This window comes from Nomascus leucogenys, chromosome 13, assembly GCF_006542625.1.
Source record: "Nomascus leucogenys isolate Asia chromosome 13, Asia_NLE_v1, whole genome shotgun sequence".
Lineage (NCBI taxonomy): Eukaryota > Metazoa > Chordata > Mammalia > Primates > Hylobatidae > Nomascus > Nomascus leucogenys.
Genome location: NC_044393.1, coordinates 92583770 through 92600120, shown reverse-complemented (window position 1 = coordinate 92600120; position 16351 = coordinate 92583770).

Here is a 16351-nt window from a genome sequence, read left to right as displayed (position 1 = left end):
AGAAAAATGCAAAATTAACCGGGTGCAGTGGCTCGTGCCTGTAGTCCCAACTACTCGGGAGGCTGAGGCAGGAGAATCGCTGGAATCCTGCAGACAGAGGTTGCAGTGAGCTGAGATCACGTCACTGCACTGTAGCCTGGGCAATAGAGTGAGATTCCATCCAAAAAAAAAGAAAAACAAAAGAAAAAAAAGAAAGAAAAGTAAAAGATTTGTTTTTGTTTTTTAAGTTTTGAAATAGTTTCTTAGGGAGAGTAGGATTGAAAGAGTAGAGAAACAGGGGAGATAAAGAGGGAGTAGGGTTTGGGCAGATTCCTGTTGTTTTTCTTATAAGCTCTTTGTTAGTAATTTAGTATTGTATTTCTACCACACATGTTTTCTACCCTATGCAAGCATGACACCTTTTAAACAAGATAGATATAAACTGTATTAAAATTTACAACACAGCTTGCATGCCAACATAGTCTTCCATGATTTGGTCTCTGCGAGTGTTTCCAGATTTGCCTCCCACCTCTATCCCTTGCTTTCTTTATTCCAGCTGTGATACACACATTTCAGCTGTGCAAACGCGGCCCTCCTTCTCGTCTCTACAGATTGTTCTGTGCTCCTGGGTCATTCCTTGCTTCTACCTGTCCTTCCCTCCACAACAGAGTAGAGAAGTTTCTGATGTTTGGGCTTCCTTTTGGGTGGAACAACAACAAAAGTCACTAGAAAATGTCCTTTTTATGATTCAGAGTGAGGAATCTTATATCATTTATATTTATCACAAGAAATTGAAACATTTTCACTTTTTCTTTTTTCCTGTTGTCTTTAATTATCTTTAACCAGGACTTAATTAAACTTGAATGGTCTGCAATCTTTTTGAAATGTGAATAATTTCAACCTATGTTTTCTCCATTAGCTAAATTTGGTAAAATAGTGCTTAGTGTTGTATTTTTAATAAAACAAAACCTGCCCTGTGGAGAAGTGACACACTTTGTGGACGTGCCATTTGGGTCACACACAAAGGTGGGCCACTGGGATGCGTCACTGAGCCAGCCAGGATAGCAAGAGCGACATTCCCTAATTCACACAGCGGCATTTTATGAGCTAGTGGTGGCCTTGGAGAAGAGATGGCACTTCTCTATATTACTTCTGATTGGGGTGTCAGTATTTTTTAAGGTTTTCTTTTTTTCTTCAGCTCTTAACCCAGAGGTCATTTCCTCAAGCCATGTCTCTAAGCCTCATGCTCCCATAAAACCTGTAACTTCCTTTATATATCAGTCATCACATTTGTAATTATTTGTTTAAAATCTCTCTTTCCCATTACATGGAAACCTCACAGGGGCAGGGACTAGACCTGCCCTATTCACAGCTGTATCGACAGCCCCAAGGGCAGGGCCTGTCACATATCAGTTTTGGTGTAGGGGTCTATTGTATTAATACATTACTAACAAGAATGTATGATAATGGGAGAAGACTAGATGAGGATTTCTACCTATTGTATATGTTTGCTATCTTTAGGCGGATCACCTGAGGTCTGGTGTTCGACACCAGCCTGGCCAACATGGCAAAACCCCATCTCTACTGAAAATACAAAAATTAGCCGGGTGTGATGGCACATGCCTGTAATCCCAGCTACTTGGGAATCTGAGGCAGAAGAATCACTTGAACCCAGGAGGCAGAGTTTGCCCTGAGCTGAGATCGTGCCACTGCACTCCATCCTGGGCAAAAGAGTGAGACTCCGTCTCAAAAAAAAAAAAAAAAAGAAGAAGGAAAAAAAAAAGACCTCTGCTATTTATCCCTATTCAAGAAAATGGTTTCACTATTCCAGAAAGAAGCTTTAGTGTGATTAGAACCATTCTCCTATTTTTAGCTTCTGAATACAGGCTGTATTGTGAGAGTGAATTTTCCATTAATTCTTATTTCTCCTTTTCCTAGGGACTTACTTCAGAGAATAGTATAAGCTCTTTTCAGGAGTTTCTGTATTTTGGGGAAACAATTATTTATCTGACATTTCTTGGGCCCTATTTCTACTATATTTCTATGTCAATTCCTCTCCTCTGCTAAGTAACTTTCTATCCAAAGTTAACTACAGTGTAGATACTTTAATTTTGAATTAACATTTTTCCTATTCTGCCATGTTATTAGGTTCTGGAACAGGGATATATCCCACAATAACAATAATGAAAAATTAAGAACCCCCCAAAAAAATTCAAATTATTTTATATGGCCTCCCAACTCCAAAACAAGACAGCTGAGATGCCTATGCATGGCACCTTCATACAGGTACATCTCATCTGTTAGTGTCCATTTCTATAGAAGAAAACAAAAAGATGCTATTAGCTTACTTCAAATCGTTGTCCCACTTATTGAATCTAAGCTAGTTTCCTATGATAAGTTATTTCTTCAGCCCCCTAGGCTGTCTTCACCAGGAACTTTGAAATAGAAACTGGACCTTTCTGCGTATTGCTCAGATACATCTCTGATACACTGATTCATCTAAGATCAAAAGCGCCCCCCCACTAATAGTTCCTCAGCAGCACGTAGCTAGCACATGAACAGCAGGTCAGCCAAGACGTTAGACGTGGTCAAGGTTTCCAAAGAAGGAGAGCTACTTTTCAGTTGATGCTATCTCCTTATAGGCATGGCATGATTGCGCTTCTCAGGATATTATTTTCATGAACTTGTTCCTGCTACAAGGTCTTTAGTACCATGCCTGGCTTCCATTTTGAAAAGCCTTCTTGTGCAAGATTGGTGCACTTCCCAGTTCTGATAGGAGAATAGCTTGGTCCCGTACTCAGCTTGCAGAAGTTCCAACATTTTCTACACACAACTCTTTGTACTAATTCACTTTTCATTTGGGAAAGCCACGAGAAACTTTTTTCATAAAAAAAAATAACCATCATCTCTATAAACTCTTCAAGCTGATAAAGGGAGAGAGCATCATTTTGAAATGTTAAGCATAGGTTGGGAAAAATAGTGTTGAGAAAAAATTAAGATAGAAATTGTAAACTATCTCTCAAGCTGGAGATCTAGAGAACAAAGAAGTTGAGTAACAGATGGAGAGAAAAAGTCCTCACCCGGAGGAGTAACCAAGAGCCTACCTGAGGAACAGCTTCCCAGACACCACTTCAAATATCATATTACCTCATATCAAGGGGATAAACCCAAAGGCAGCCCAATGGAGCAGTTTGATGAACCATTTCTGTTTTAAAATTCAATAAGAACGATCCCTTTGTTTCTTTTTCCTAGGCTACCGACAAATTTATAAAACGTTCTTGAATGTATTGTCCCTTTCATCAAGAATAATCTGAAAAAAAGCCAATCATCTTTATTGTGCAGTACAGATGGAAAGGGAGAATTAACAAAGCTACTGCTTTTTATTCCTAGGCCTTTAATAGCCCTAAAACAACTAACTCTCCGTATTAGTTCATTTTCACATTGCTATGAAGAAATACCCAAGACTGAGTAATTTATAAAGGAAAGACAGTTAATTGACTCACAATTTTGCAAGCCCAGGGCAGTGTCAGGAAACTTACAATTATCGCGAAAGGGAAAGTAAGCATGTCTTACATGGTGGCAGGCGAGAGATGAGAGAGGAAGGGAGAAACTACCAAACACTTAATAAAACATCAGATCTCTTCAGAACTCACTCACTATCACAAGAACAGCATGGGGGGAACTGCCCCCATGATCCAATCACCTCCAACCAGCTCTCTCCATCAACACCTAGGTATTATGATTCAAGATGAGATTTGGGTGGGGACACAAAGCCTGGCCATATCACTTTCTGTTGCTAAAAAAGCAAAACTTAAGTGGAGATTTGGAAATTAAAGTCCAGTGTAATTGGCCCCACTACAGAGAACCAAGCCATGCAAGGACACTTACAATGATGAAAAACAAATTCTTGGCACTTAGGTAAGGCACTCAGTTGAAACAATGCTTTCCTGGGTCTGCAGACTGGAACCTAAGCAGCTGTGTGCTTCACTTAGATAAATACATATTCAATGCATGAGACTGATTCACCCTCACAAATGATACTTCTTTTAATAGGATCATGCAGTCTACTCCCAGCCACATAGTTTTTGTCTTAAATAACCAATCATTAGAACAGGTAGTCAGAATGTGTGGCCTTTGAGGACCACTCAGGTTTGAATTAGTAAAGTTACATATGGGAAGATTCAGTGAAATATTGTAGCAGACAGGTGAGTTATAACAAAAAATATATTGTGCATTTATATAATTATATAATCCCATTCAAGCAATGATCCTAAAAATCTATTTTCCAGACCACATTTACTCCCAAGGATATTAACGTAAGTTAGGTGAATCATCAATAAACCACTGCTTTTCAGAAACTGTTTTAAGTGCTTTTATATTTATTTATGCTCACAACATTCCTACAAAGTAAGCACAATTACTCTCTTCATTTTGCCAAGAACTAGTAAGCAGTGAAGCCACATTTCCAACCCTAGAAGTTGGAGCCCACACTCTCAGCCAACATACTGTCCTATACAGTTACTGGATCTGCCATCCCCTGTAACTCTGCCTGCATTAGACTATGCGTCTGAATACTGAATCACAGAGCAAGCAGAGTCCAACTGCCAAAACCAATCAGGTTATTCCTAGTTACACAAAAGGCAGTTACTTTACAGTAAAGGTCATTCATCCAAGGAACACTTCACTCAGGATATATAATTGATTTTTTTTCCAATACCAAGACTGTGTCCAACCTAGACTGGAGGGTTTTAAAGATTCTGTGCTTCACAGACAAACAGAGAGACAAATCATGAGTGAACTCCCATTCACAATGGCTTCAAAGAGAATAAAATACCTAGGAATCCAACTTACAAGGGATGTGAAGGACCTCTTCAAGGAGAACTACAAACCACTGCTCAGTGAAATAAAAGAGGATACAAACAAATGGAAGAACATTCCATGCTCATGGGTTGGAAGAATCAATATCGTGAAAATGGCCATACTCCCCAGGGTAATTTATAGATTCAATGCCATCCCCATCAAGCTACCAATGACTTTCTTCACAGAATTGGAAAAAACTACTTTAAAGTTCATATGGAACCAAAAAAGAGCCCGCATCGCCAAGTCAATCCTAAGCCAAAAGAACAAAGCTGGAGGCTTCACGCTACCTGACTTCAAACTATACTACAAGGCTACAGTAACCAAAACAGCATGGTACTGGTACCACAACAGAGACATAGATCAATGGAACAGAACAGAGCCCTCAGAAATGATGCCGCATATCTACAACTATCTGATCTTTGACAAACCTGACAAAAACAAGAAATGGGGAAAGGATTCCCTATTTAATAAATGGTGCTGGGAAAACTGGCTAGCCATATGTAGAAAGCTGAAACTGGATCCCTTCCTTACACCTTATACAAAAATTAATTCAAGATGGATTAAAGACTTAAATGTTAGACCTAAAACCATTAAAATCCTACAAGAAAACCTAGGCAATACCATTCAGGACATAGGTGTGGGCAAGGACTTCATGTCTAAAACACCAAAAGCAATGGCAACAAAAGCCAAAATTGACAAATGAGATCTAATTAAACTAAAGAGCTTCTGCACAGCAAAAGAAACTACCATCAGAGTGAACAGGCAACCTACAGAATGGGAGAAAATTTTTGCAACCTACTCATCTGACAAAGGGCTAATATCCAGAATCTACAATGAACTCAAACAAATTTACAAGAAAAAAACAAACAACCCCATCAAAAAGTGGGTGAAGGACATGAACAGACACTTCTCAAAAGAAGACATTTATGCAGCCAAAAAACACATGAAGAAATGCTCATCATCACTGGCCATCAGAGAAATGCAAATCAAAACCACAGGGAGATACCATCTCACACCAGTTAGAACGGCCATCATTAAAAAAAGCAGGAAACAACAGGTGCTGGAGAGGATGTGGAGAAATAGGAACACTTTTACACTGTTGGTGGGACTGTAAACTAGTTCAACCATTGTGGAAGTCAGTGTGGCGATTCCTCAGGGATCTAGAACTAGAAATACCATTTGACCCAGCCATCCCATTACTGGGTATATACCCAAAGGACTATAAATCATGCTGCTATAAAGACACATGCACACATATGTTTATTGCGGCACTATTCACAATAGCAAAGAGTTGGAACCAACCCAAATGTCCAACAATGATAGACTGGATTAAGACAATGTGGCACATATACACCATGGAATACTATGCAGCCATAAAAAATGATGAGTTCATGTCCTTTTTAGGGACATGGATGAAACTGGAAAACATCATTCTCAGTAAACTATCGCAAGGACAAAAAACCAAACACCGCATGTTCTCACTCATAGGTGGGAATTGAACAATGAGAACTCATGGACACAGGAAGGGGAACATCACACTCTGGGGACTGTTGTGGGGTGGGGGGAGTGGGGAGGGATAGCATTAGGAGATACACCTAATGCTAAATGACGAGTTAATGGGTGCAGGAAATCAACATGGCACATGGATACATATGTAACAAACCTGCACATTGTGCACATGTACCCTAAAACCTAAAGTATAATAAGAAAAAAAAAAATATTCTATGCTTCAAAATAAGAGCTTGATGGAGTCTTAGAGGAAGCGGGTCTCACACTCAAGGTTTTTATCATTTTTAAGGATGCCCCAACTCCCCTCATTATGTCTAAAAGCATTGGATAAGGGACCACATATGTTCCTATAGGTTATTAGCTCCAATAGCTGTAAAATCTAAATTCCCAACAAACTGGAGACATTTGAAGAGACAGAAATCACCCTAGAATACTTTATGGAAGTAATAATGGTCACTTTTAAGTTTTAAAGAAGTGGGTTTTTATTGGTGGGTGGTGGTTTTGTTTGTTTTGAGATGGAGTCTCACTCTGTTGCCCAGATGCAATCTGAACACATTGCAATCTCTGCCTTCTGCGTTCAAGTGATTCTCCTGCCTGAGCCTCCCAAATAGGTGGGTCTACAAGCGTTTGCCACCATGCCCAGCTAATTTTTGTATTTTTAGTAGAGACAGGGTTTGGCCATGATGGTCTGAAACTCCTGGCCTCACGTGATCCACCTGCCTCGACCTCCCAAAGTGCTGGGATTACAGGCATTAGCCACAGCGACCAGCCTTAAAGATGACCCTATCTTAAGCCAGGTGCGGTGGCTCATGCCTGTAATCCCAGCACTTTGGGAGGCCGAGGCGGGTGGATCACGAGGTCAGGAGATCGAGACCATCCTGGCTAAGACAGTGAAACCCCGTCTCTACTAAAAAATACAAAAAATTAGCTGGGCACGGTGGCAGGCGCCTGTAGCCCCAGCTACTCGGGAGGCTGAGGCAGCAGAATGGTGTGAACCCAGGAGGCGGAGCTTGCAGTGAGCAGAGATCACGCCACTGCATTCCAGCCTGGGCGACAGAGCGAGACTCCGTCTCAAAAAAAAAAAAAAAAAAAAAAAAAGATGACCCTATCTTTATTTAAAATAACCCTGCCTATATTTCCTCCCCTGAGTGCCTTAAAGTCCCTGACTTATTTCAAAAATTAGCATTTTGAAACAGTTTCAGAAAAAATTAAAGCCTTAGTTGGTCACACTAAATGGGACCGTCAAAGCTCCTACTGCTCACAAATACTGTTAAAATGGAATAACAGCCACTGCTAAAGGGAATTAAAGTCACTCGTATCTTGAATGAACCCTAGACATTTTAAGTTCTGTGTCCTCTGCATAGAATCTTTGTTCTTTGTCTCTCCATTGTGGCCATTTAGAAAACCTTTCAGCTCCTGATCACCAACTGAAACAGTGAAATTGTTCTCATTGTGGCAAACACAGTCTCTTGCCCTGGTTTTAATTTAAAAGAGATATTTATGTTACCCTTCCCATGAAGCAATTGACTGGTCAATATGCTCTCTACTTGTGTTATCCATAAAAATTTCCCAAACCAATTTACTTTTAGTGTCAGAAGATGCAACCCAACAATATTCTTTTTTTAATGAAATACATTGTGCCCACAAAAAATGTATCTAAAAGCATATGTACAATTTAAATAATAATTATAAAGGGAACAATCAGATCAGCAACAGATTAAGAAATAGAATGTTGCCAATAATTGAAGTCCTCCATATGCTCCTCCAAGTTCATCGTCTCTCTCCTACCACCAGGTTGAACACTAATCTGACTTCTGTGATCATTCCTTTTGCTCCTTTAGTTTTACTACCTATGTGCACAAACTTAAACTACGTAGTTTAGTTTTAACTTGTTTTAAACTGTGTAAGAATACAAGAAAGTTATGTTTTTTGTGATCTTTTATGACTTGCTTCTTTAGTGCAATACTGTGACATCATCTGTGTTGATTTGTGTAGCTCTACTTCATTTTTCTTTCTGCCTAATAATTATATAAATATAATACAATCAGTTAATCTATTTTGCTGCTGATCGGTTTTTAATTGTTTTTGTTTGGGGCCTATCTGATACTACAGACATCCTTTACGTGTATATCTGTGCAAGAGTTTCTCTGGCATACCCTAGGAAAGGAATTGCTGTATCATAGAATGTGCATAGCTTCAACTTTGTTAGATAAAACCAAGCTGTAGATAAAGACAAGTCAAAGATATATCATATCACTTTGAGTACATGAGTTTCCATTGCTCTAGACCCTTAGGAACACTTGATATTATGAGATAACTTTTTTTTTCCAAAGTGATGAGTACATAGTAATATATTATTGTGGTTTTAATTTGCGTTTTCCTCATTACTAATGATGTTAAGCAGCTTTGCATGTATTAATTAAATATTTGATTTTTGCTTTTATTTTGAAGAGCTCATTTCATTTTCTTGTGCATTTTTCTATCGGATTTTCTGTATGTCACAATGTTTTAGATCTATAAACTTGGTCAGTTACATGTGTGGCCAACAGCTTTTCCCACTCTGTGAGCCACCTTTTCACCCTTCTTATGGTGTATTTTAATAAACACAACTTCTTAATTTTAAAGTAGTCAAAGTTATTAATCTTTTTTATGATTAATAGTATTTGTACCATGAGTAAAAAAAAAAATTATTTACCCAAATTCCACAAAGAGATTTTTCTATATTATCTTCAAAGAATTGTATACATTTTTAAGTTTAAATGAGTTTTGGGCATAGTGAACTAGGAATACAACTTTAGTTTTTTAAAATACGGATTCCTAATTATAGCACTGTTCATTGAAAAGTTCACTCTTTCTACTTCATCTACAGGGCCAGAAGTGTGGATCTGTGTGGATCTCTTTGCAGCCTCTCTATTCATTTCTATTATTTTTTCTCCATCTCTATGCCAATGCTATACTATTATAATAGCTTCATAATAAATCTTGCTAATTATTCTACCTTAGTTCTCTTCAAGAATACACAATTATTCTTTGTTGTTTGTGCTTCCATTTAAATTTTTAAACCAGCTTGTTGCATTCCACTAAAACAAGTGAGTAAACAACTACAATAATGACAAACCCTGTTGAGATTTTGATTCTAAGTAATTTTTAAAGAATATACATCAACTAGTGGAGACTTGAATTTTTTTTTTTTTTTTTTGAGGCGGAGTCTCACTCTGTAGCCCAGGCGGGAGTGCAGTGGCACGATCTTGGTTCACTGCAACCTCCACCTCCTGGGTTCAAGTGATTCACCTGCCTCAGCCTCCCAAGTAGCTGGGACTACAGCTACCCACCACCACACCCGGCTAATTTTTGTATTCTTAGTATAGACAAGGTTTCACCATATTGGCCAGGCTGGTCTTCAACTCCTGAACTTGTGATCCACCCACCTCGGCCTCCCAAAGTGTTGGGATTACAGACATGAGCCACTGCGCCCGGCCGAGAATTTATTTTTTAAAAATTAGTTTTCCAGAGGGGAGGAGGCAAAGCAAGAGAGCGGAACAGAAGGCTCCACTGATAGTCTGCCCCGCCACCACAAGGACACCAGGTTAACAACTATCTACACAGAAAAAATACCTTAATACGAACCAAAAATCCGGTGAGCCCTCATAGTACCTGGTTTTAACTTCACATGGCTGAAACAAGCACTGAAGAGATAGAAAAAAAAAAGTCCTAAATCAAGGATGCCACCCCTCCTGCACCCTTCAGCAATCGTGGCATGGTGCAGAGAGCGTCTTTAGGTGCTGGGGAAGGAAGAACACAGCAATTGTGAGGCATTGAACTCAGTGCTATCTTGTTAGAGCAGAAAAGAAAACCGGACCAAACTCAGCTGACACCCACCCACAGAGGGAGCATTTAAACCAGCCCTAGCCAGAGGAGAATCACTGATCCCAACAGTTGGAACTTGAGTGCCTGCAAACTTCACCACCAAGGGCTATAAACACTCTGTATCTCCAAGTAAACTTGAAAGGCAGTCTGGGCCATAAAGACTGAAACTCTTAGGAGAGTGCTGGTACTGAACTAGGCCCAAAGACAGTGAACTGGGACTGCATGTGGCATACAGAAACACTAGCTGGGGCAGCTAAGGGAGTGCGGGCTTCAACCCTCCCATAAACCCAGGCTGCACAACTTATGGCTCAAAAAGACCCCTCTTTCTTCCATTTGAGGAGAGGAAAAGGGAGAGTGGGAAAGACTTTGTGATGCATCTAGGATACCAGCTCAGCTACAACAAAACAGGGCAATGGTCAGAGTCATGAGGTCCCCATTGCAGGCCCTAGCTACCAGATGACATTTCTACACACACCCTGGGCCAGAAGGGAACCTGCTGCCTTGAAAGAAAGGACCCAGTCCTGGCAGCGTTTATTGTCTGCTAACTGAAGAGCCCTTGGGCCCTGAATAACCAGCAGCAATACCCAAGTACTACATCGAGGGCCTTGGGTGAGCCTTTGAGGCTTGCTGGCTTCAGGTGAGACTCAGAATATTACCAGCTGTGGTGGCTCTGGGGCAAAACTCCTGCTTGAGAAAAGCAGAGGAAAAAGTAAACGGAACTTTGTTTTGCACCTTAGGTACCAGCATGGCCACAGTAGAGAAAAGAACCAATCAGGCTCTTGGGGTCCCCAATTCTAGGACTTGACTCTTGGACAGCATTTCTGGACCTGTCCTGGGCCAGAGGGTGCCCACTGCCCTGACATGGGAGTTCCAGGACAGGTAGCATTTATGACAAGCTGACTTAAGAGATCTTAGGCTTTAAGGGAACTTCGGTGGTAGTCTGGCAGTACTCCTTGTGGCCTGGGTGGTGGTGGCTACGGGGTGAGGCTCCTCTGCCGTTGGAAAGGGAAGAGTGGGAAGGACTGCATCTAGTGGTTAGAGTGCCAGTTCAGCTGCAATACAATAGAGCACCAGGTAGACATCTAAGGGTTTTTACTCTAGTCCCTGACTCCCAGATGGCACTTCTGGACCCACTTCTGGGGCTTAGGGGAGCTTGCTGCCCTGAAGGGAAGGGCATAGGCCTGGTTGGCTTTGCCACTTACTGATTGTAGAGTCCCAAGGCCTTGAGGTAATGTAGGCAGTAGCCAGGGAGTGTTTACAGCAGGCCTTGGGTGAGACCCAGTAAGCACTGTGCTGGCTTCAGGTCTAACCCAGCACAGTCATAGTGGTAGTGGCCAAAAGGGTGCTGGTGTCATTCCACTCTCAGCTTTAGGTGGCACAGAACAGAGAGAGAGAAATTCTGTACGTTTGGGAGAAAGTAAGAAAAGAGAATAAGAATTTCTGCCTGGTAATCCGGAGAATTCTCCAGGGTCTTTGATGTTGGGACCTTCGGAAGAGGTCTCTGAGTGGACATCCTTTTGTTGATGTTGATTCTATTTTTTTCGGTCTGTTAGTTTTCCTTCTAACAATCAGGCCTCTCTGCTGCAGGTCTGCTGGAGTTTGCTGGAGGACCCTGTTTACCTGGGTATCACCAGCGGAGGCTGCAGAACAGCAAAGATTGCTGCCTGTTCCTTCCTCTGGAAGCTTTGTCACAGAAAGGCACCTGCCAGATGCCAGCCAGAGCTCTCTTGTATGAGGTGTTTGTTGGCCCCTACTGTAAGGTGTCTCCCAGTCAGGAGACATAGAGGTCAGGGACCCACTTGAGAAGGCAGTTTCATCCTTAGCAGAGCGTGAACGCTGTGCTGGGAGGTCTGCTGCTCTCTTCAGAGCCATCAAGCAGGGATGTTTAAGTCTGCTGATGCTGCACCCACAGCCGCCCCTCCTTCCAGGTGCTCTATCCCAGGGAGATGGGGGTTTTATCTATAAGCCCCTGGCTGGGACTGCTGCCTTTTTTTTTTTTTTTTTTTTTTTTTTTTTCCAGAAATGCCCTGCCCAGAAAGGAGGAAGTCTGGCCACAGTCGTGTTGTTGAGCTGTGGCAGTCTGGCCACAGTGGCGTTACTGAGCTGTGATGGGCTCCACCTGGTGCAATCTTCAGAGTGGCTCTGTTTACACTGTGAGGGTAAACCACCTACTCAAGCCTCAGCAACAGCGGATGACCCTCCTGCGACTAAGCTTGAGCGTCCCAGGTAGAGCTCAGGCTGCTGTGCTGGCAGCGAGAATTTCAAGCCAGTGGATCTTAGCTTGCTGGGCTCTGTGGGGGTGAGACCCACTGAGCCAGACCACTTGACTCCCTGGCTTCAGCTCCCTTTCCAGGGGAGTGAACGGTTCTGTCTCACTGGTGTTCTAGGTTCCACTGAGTAATGGGAAAAAAAAAAATTCCTGCAGCGAGTTTGGTGTCTGCCCAAATGGCTGCCCAGTTTTGTGCTTGAAACCCAGGGCCCTGGTGGCATAGGCACTGGAGGGAATCTCCCGATCTGTGGGTTGTGAAGACCATGGGGAAAGTGCAGTATCCGGGCCAGAGTGCACCATTTGTCACAGTGCAGTCCCTAATGGCTTCCTTTGGCTAGGAGAGGGAGTTCCCCAACTGCTTGCACTTCCCGGGTGAGGCGACTCCCCACCCTGCTTTGGCTCACCATCTGTGGGCTGCACCCACTGTCCAACCAGTCCCTATGAGATGAACCGGGTACCTCTGTTTGAAATGCAGAAACTGCTCACCTTCTGCGTCGATCTCACTGGGAGCTGCAGACGGGAGCTCTTCCTATTCGGCCGTCTTGCCAGCCGAAGCTCGGATTTTTTATTTTCCTTCCTTTCCCTATATATTTTTTTTCTGTTTCTTTCCCTTTCCCTTTCCTCCTCTCCCTAGAGGATGTGACTGAGGATAATGCTGGGTAGGGTCTTTTGGCTTTGCTTCCATAACCCTATGCACTTCTGTCTGCATGTTTTATATTGGGCTGGGTACTTTGACCTACAAGTCAATAGATGAGGCATATGGGTAATAGCAGGTTGCAGCCAATGGGGCTGGGTGTATACTTGATCCTTGTTTACTGGAAAAACACTGGGTAGGGCTGGACCCGGCAAGTCCACGTACAGGTCTCCCAACAATAAGCACTAGCACCAGCTCTGAGGGAGAGTCCAGTGGGCAGCCACCAAGTGTCCAGAGGCGTGCCTCGGCAAGGAAGTTGGCCCCAAATTCTCTGCATAGGAGTGTCAGAGGCAGCCTAATCTCTTAATCCAGGAGAGTGGCTGCTCCAAATGCCTGGAGATCTGCCTGGTTGTGGAGTGGAGAGGGTCTCCTTGCACCACTATCACTGCACAGGAAGGATGGGGTGGCTCAGGCTACTTACTGCTCCAGGCAAGCAGGTGCTCCAAATACCTGGAAATCTGTGGAGCAGAGAGGGTCCCACTGCACCGCAATCTCTGCACCAGAAGAATGGAGCAGCTCAGACTGCTGATTTGCACTAATGGGCACTCTGAATCCCTGGATATCTGCCTGGGCAAGAAGTGGAGATGGCCCCCTTGCACAAGGATCTCTGCACAGGAAGGAAGGGGCAACCCAGGCTGCTAGCCCATGAGAGCGAGTGCTTTAAAGGCTTGGAGATCTGCTTATGTGTAGAATGGAGAAGGCCCTGCTACACCACAGTCTCAGGAAAGTAGTCTGGGACACCCAGTAATAACACACACAGACCAGTTCTAGTTCATCAAGCTGGCCCTGGCTGAAAGTCTCATTGCCCAGGAGAAACCACAGCTGTGGCAGCTCTCCTCTTGCCCAAGGCCTGTGACTGGGGAAAGCACAATTCCAGTGCCTACTGTTGAGATGTTTTCCATGGTTCTGGCTGTGGAGGACCCTACCCTGATCCAGAGCAGGTGCTCCAATCTCTGTCCCAATACTAAAATGCCTGCATGGCCACGCTGCTGGGTTGCCAAAGAACGGCTGACTTTAGATGCACCCAAATTAAAAATGGTATCCTGTTCTTTGTCCTGGGGCTGGGAAAATGCCTGTAGCTTTTTCCAGTGTCTGTCCCCATCAGCATCTCCAAGCCTCTCCTGAAGTTAGCTCCAGGATTTGGGAGAAACAAAGTGCTGTCTCTCAGCCTGGATTGCTCTGATCCTCAGTGGAAACGTGAGTCACAGAGGGAAGCTTCTACCTCTCATGTACTGGGACTTCATTCACTTTTCTCAGCTGGACAGCATTATGGTGGCTGTTTGCCAGCATTCTCTTTCTCAGGATCTGGAGTGTTCTTCGCAATTCCAGTGGATCTCCATTTTCCTTCTCGAATTAAAGCTCACAGTATTTATCTTTATGCACTGCCTTGCTATCTCCAAGTGGCTGTGGCATGGTAAAAGCCTCTAATTGCCATCTTGAAAAAAAAATCTATCAACAGTGTTTGATATGAGTTGGCCAATACTCAACTGAAAATAAGAAAAACATTTATGTGCGAGGGTAGTCTCTGAGGTTGAGCATTTTTGTTCAGTGATGAGGCATTTGAATTATCAACATAGTTAATGCTATGGAAATCTATGGAACCAATTTCTTTAAGAAATGGATTCATATCTTAATAAAGAACATCTTTTTTATTGTTTAATTGCTGAAACAAGATGTCAGCCTATTACCCTAAGTAACCAGTTCAATCACAGCCATTCACATCATCTAGTACCAAGTGATATTTTTCAGAGAAATGAACATGAGGAGGAAAACTCCTTGACTGGAAAAAAAATTGATACATACAATCATTACAGAGCTGTATATTTATATAAGACTAACCGTGAGATGAATGGAGAAAGCTCTGAGATTCACTGTTGAGTAGCTTATAATTTCCAAGTCCTCTGCTAGACATGAAAACTATTTAGAGTTGAACAAAAACAAGATACTATATCTCACAAGTCCTATATAAATGTTTCCATTCCTACTTCATTTCTGCTTTCATTTTCATGGCGCATCTACAGTCTCTCTTCCAGCCTCCCATTTGTATTTTACAACATGCATAATTACAGATTTATTCTTTAATTATCTCATTTTCATACGATTTTTATATCTCTTGAAAGATTTCTTGGAAACTTCTGTCTTTTTTATTTTCCAGAGAAGCAGAGTATTTTTAGGCAGTAATATTTTACCTTATGATGCCTTTCAACTATTAAAAGAAAAAGGGAAAGTAGTAAAATAAATAAACGAATACAGACAGTCACCAACTTACAATGGTTTCACTTAAGATTTTCAACGGTACAATGGTGGGAAAGTGACATGCATTCAGCAGAAACCATATTTCAAGTACCCATGCTACCATTATGTTTTTCCTTTTCAGTACGGTATTCAATAAATTACATGAAATATTCAACAGCTTACTATAATATAGGCTTTGTGTAAGATGATTTTGCCCAACTGTAGGCTAATGTTAGTGTTCTAAGCATGGTTAAGGTGGGCTAGGCTAAGCTATGATGTTTGGTAGGTTAGGTTTATTAAACATATCTTCAAGCCAGGTATAGTGGTGTGTGCCTATAGTCAGTCCCAGCTCCTCAGGAAGCTGAGGCAGGAGGATTGTTTGAGCTCAAAGACTTTGAGAATATAGTGTACTATGACCACACCTGAGAATAGCCACTGCACTCCAGCCTGGGCAACAGGACAACAGTCTACATTTTGTTTAAAAAAACAGCATCTTCAACGTAGAAAGAACCCTAGCAATGGGTGTGTAAATGCCACTTTGGTCCTTCTGTGACTCTTTAGCTATGTGACAGTTGGCTAAGAAGAGGGGAGACCTAGTAGAAAGCAACTGCTGGGAAAGCAGAAGAGATCATCGGGGACTGAAAATTTCCTGGAAAGCTACTGGGGTTCGGATCCAGCCAGATGGGGAAATGTTGGTAAACAACTGAGAAACCCAGCTGGGACCCTAAAGATTCTAAGGAGAGGCACAGTATCCTAGGAGTAAGGCATATGTCCTAAGAGGAAAATAAAATATCATTACCATAGCACAGCTTAAAACTAGGTCTTGAGAGCAGCAAGGTGATCTACAAGTAATATAACATCTGTCCAGAAAAAAATTCAAAATTTTTGGGTATTTCTGTATCATATTATCCAGAAACTCAGCATACTTTAAAAAAATT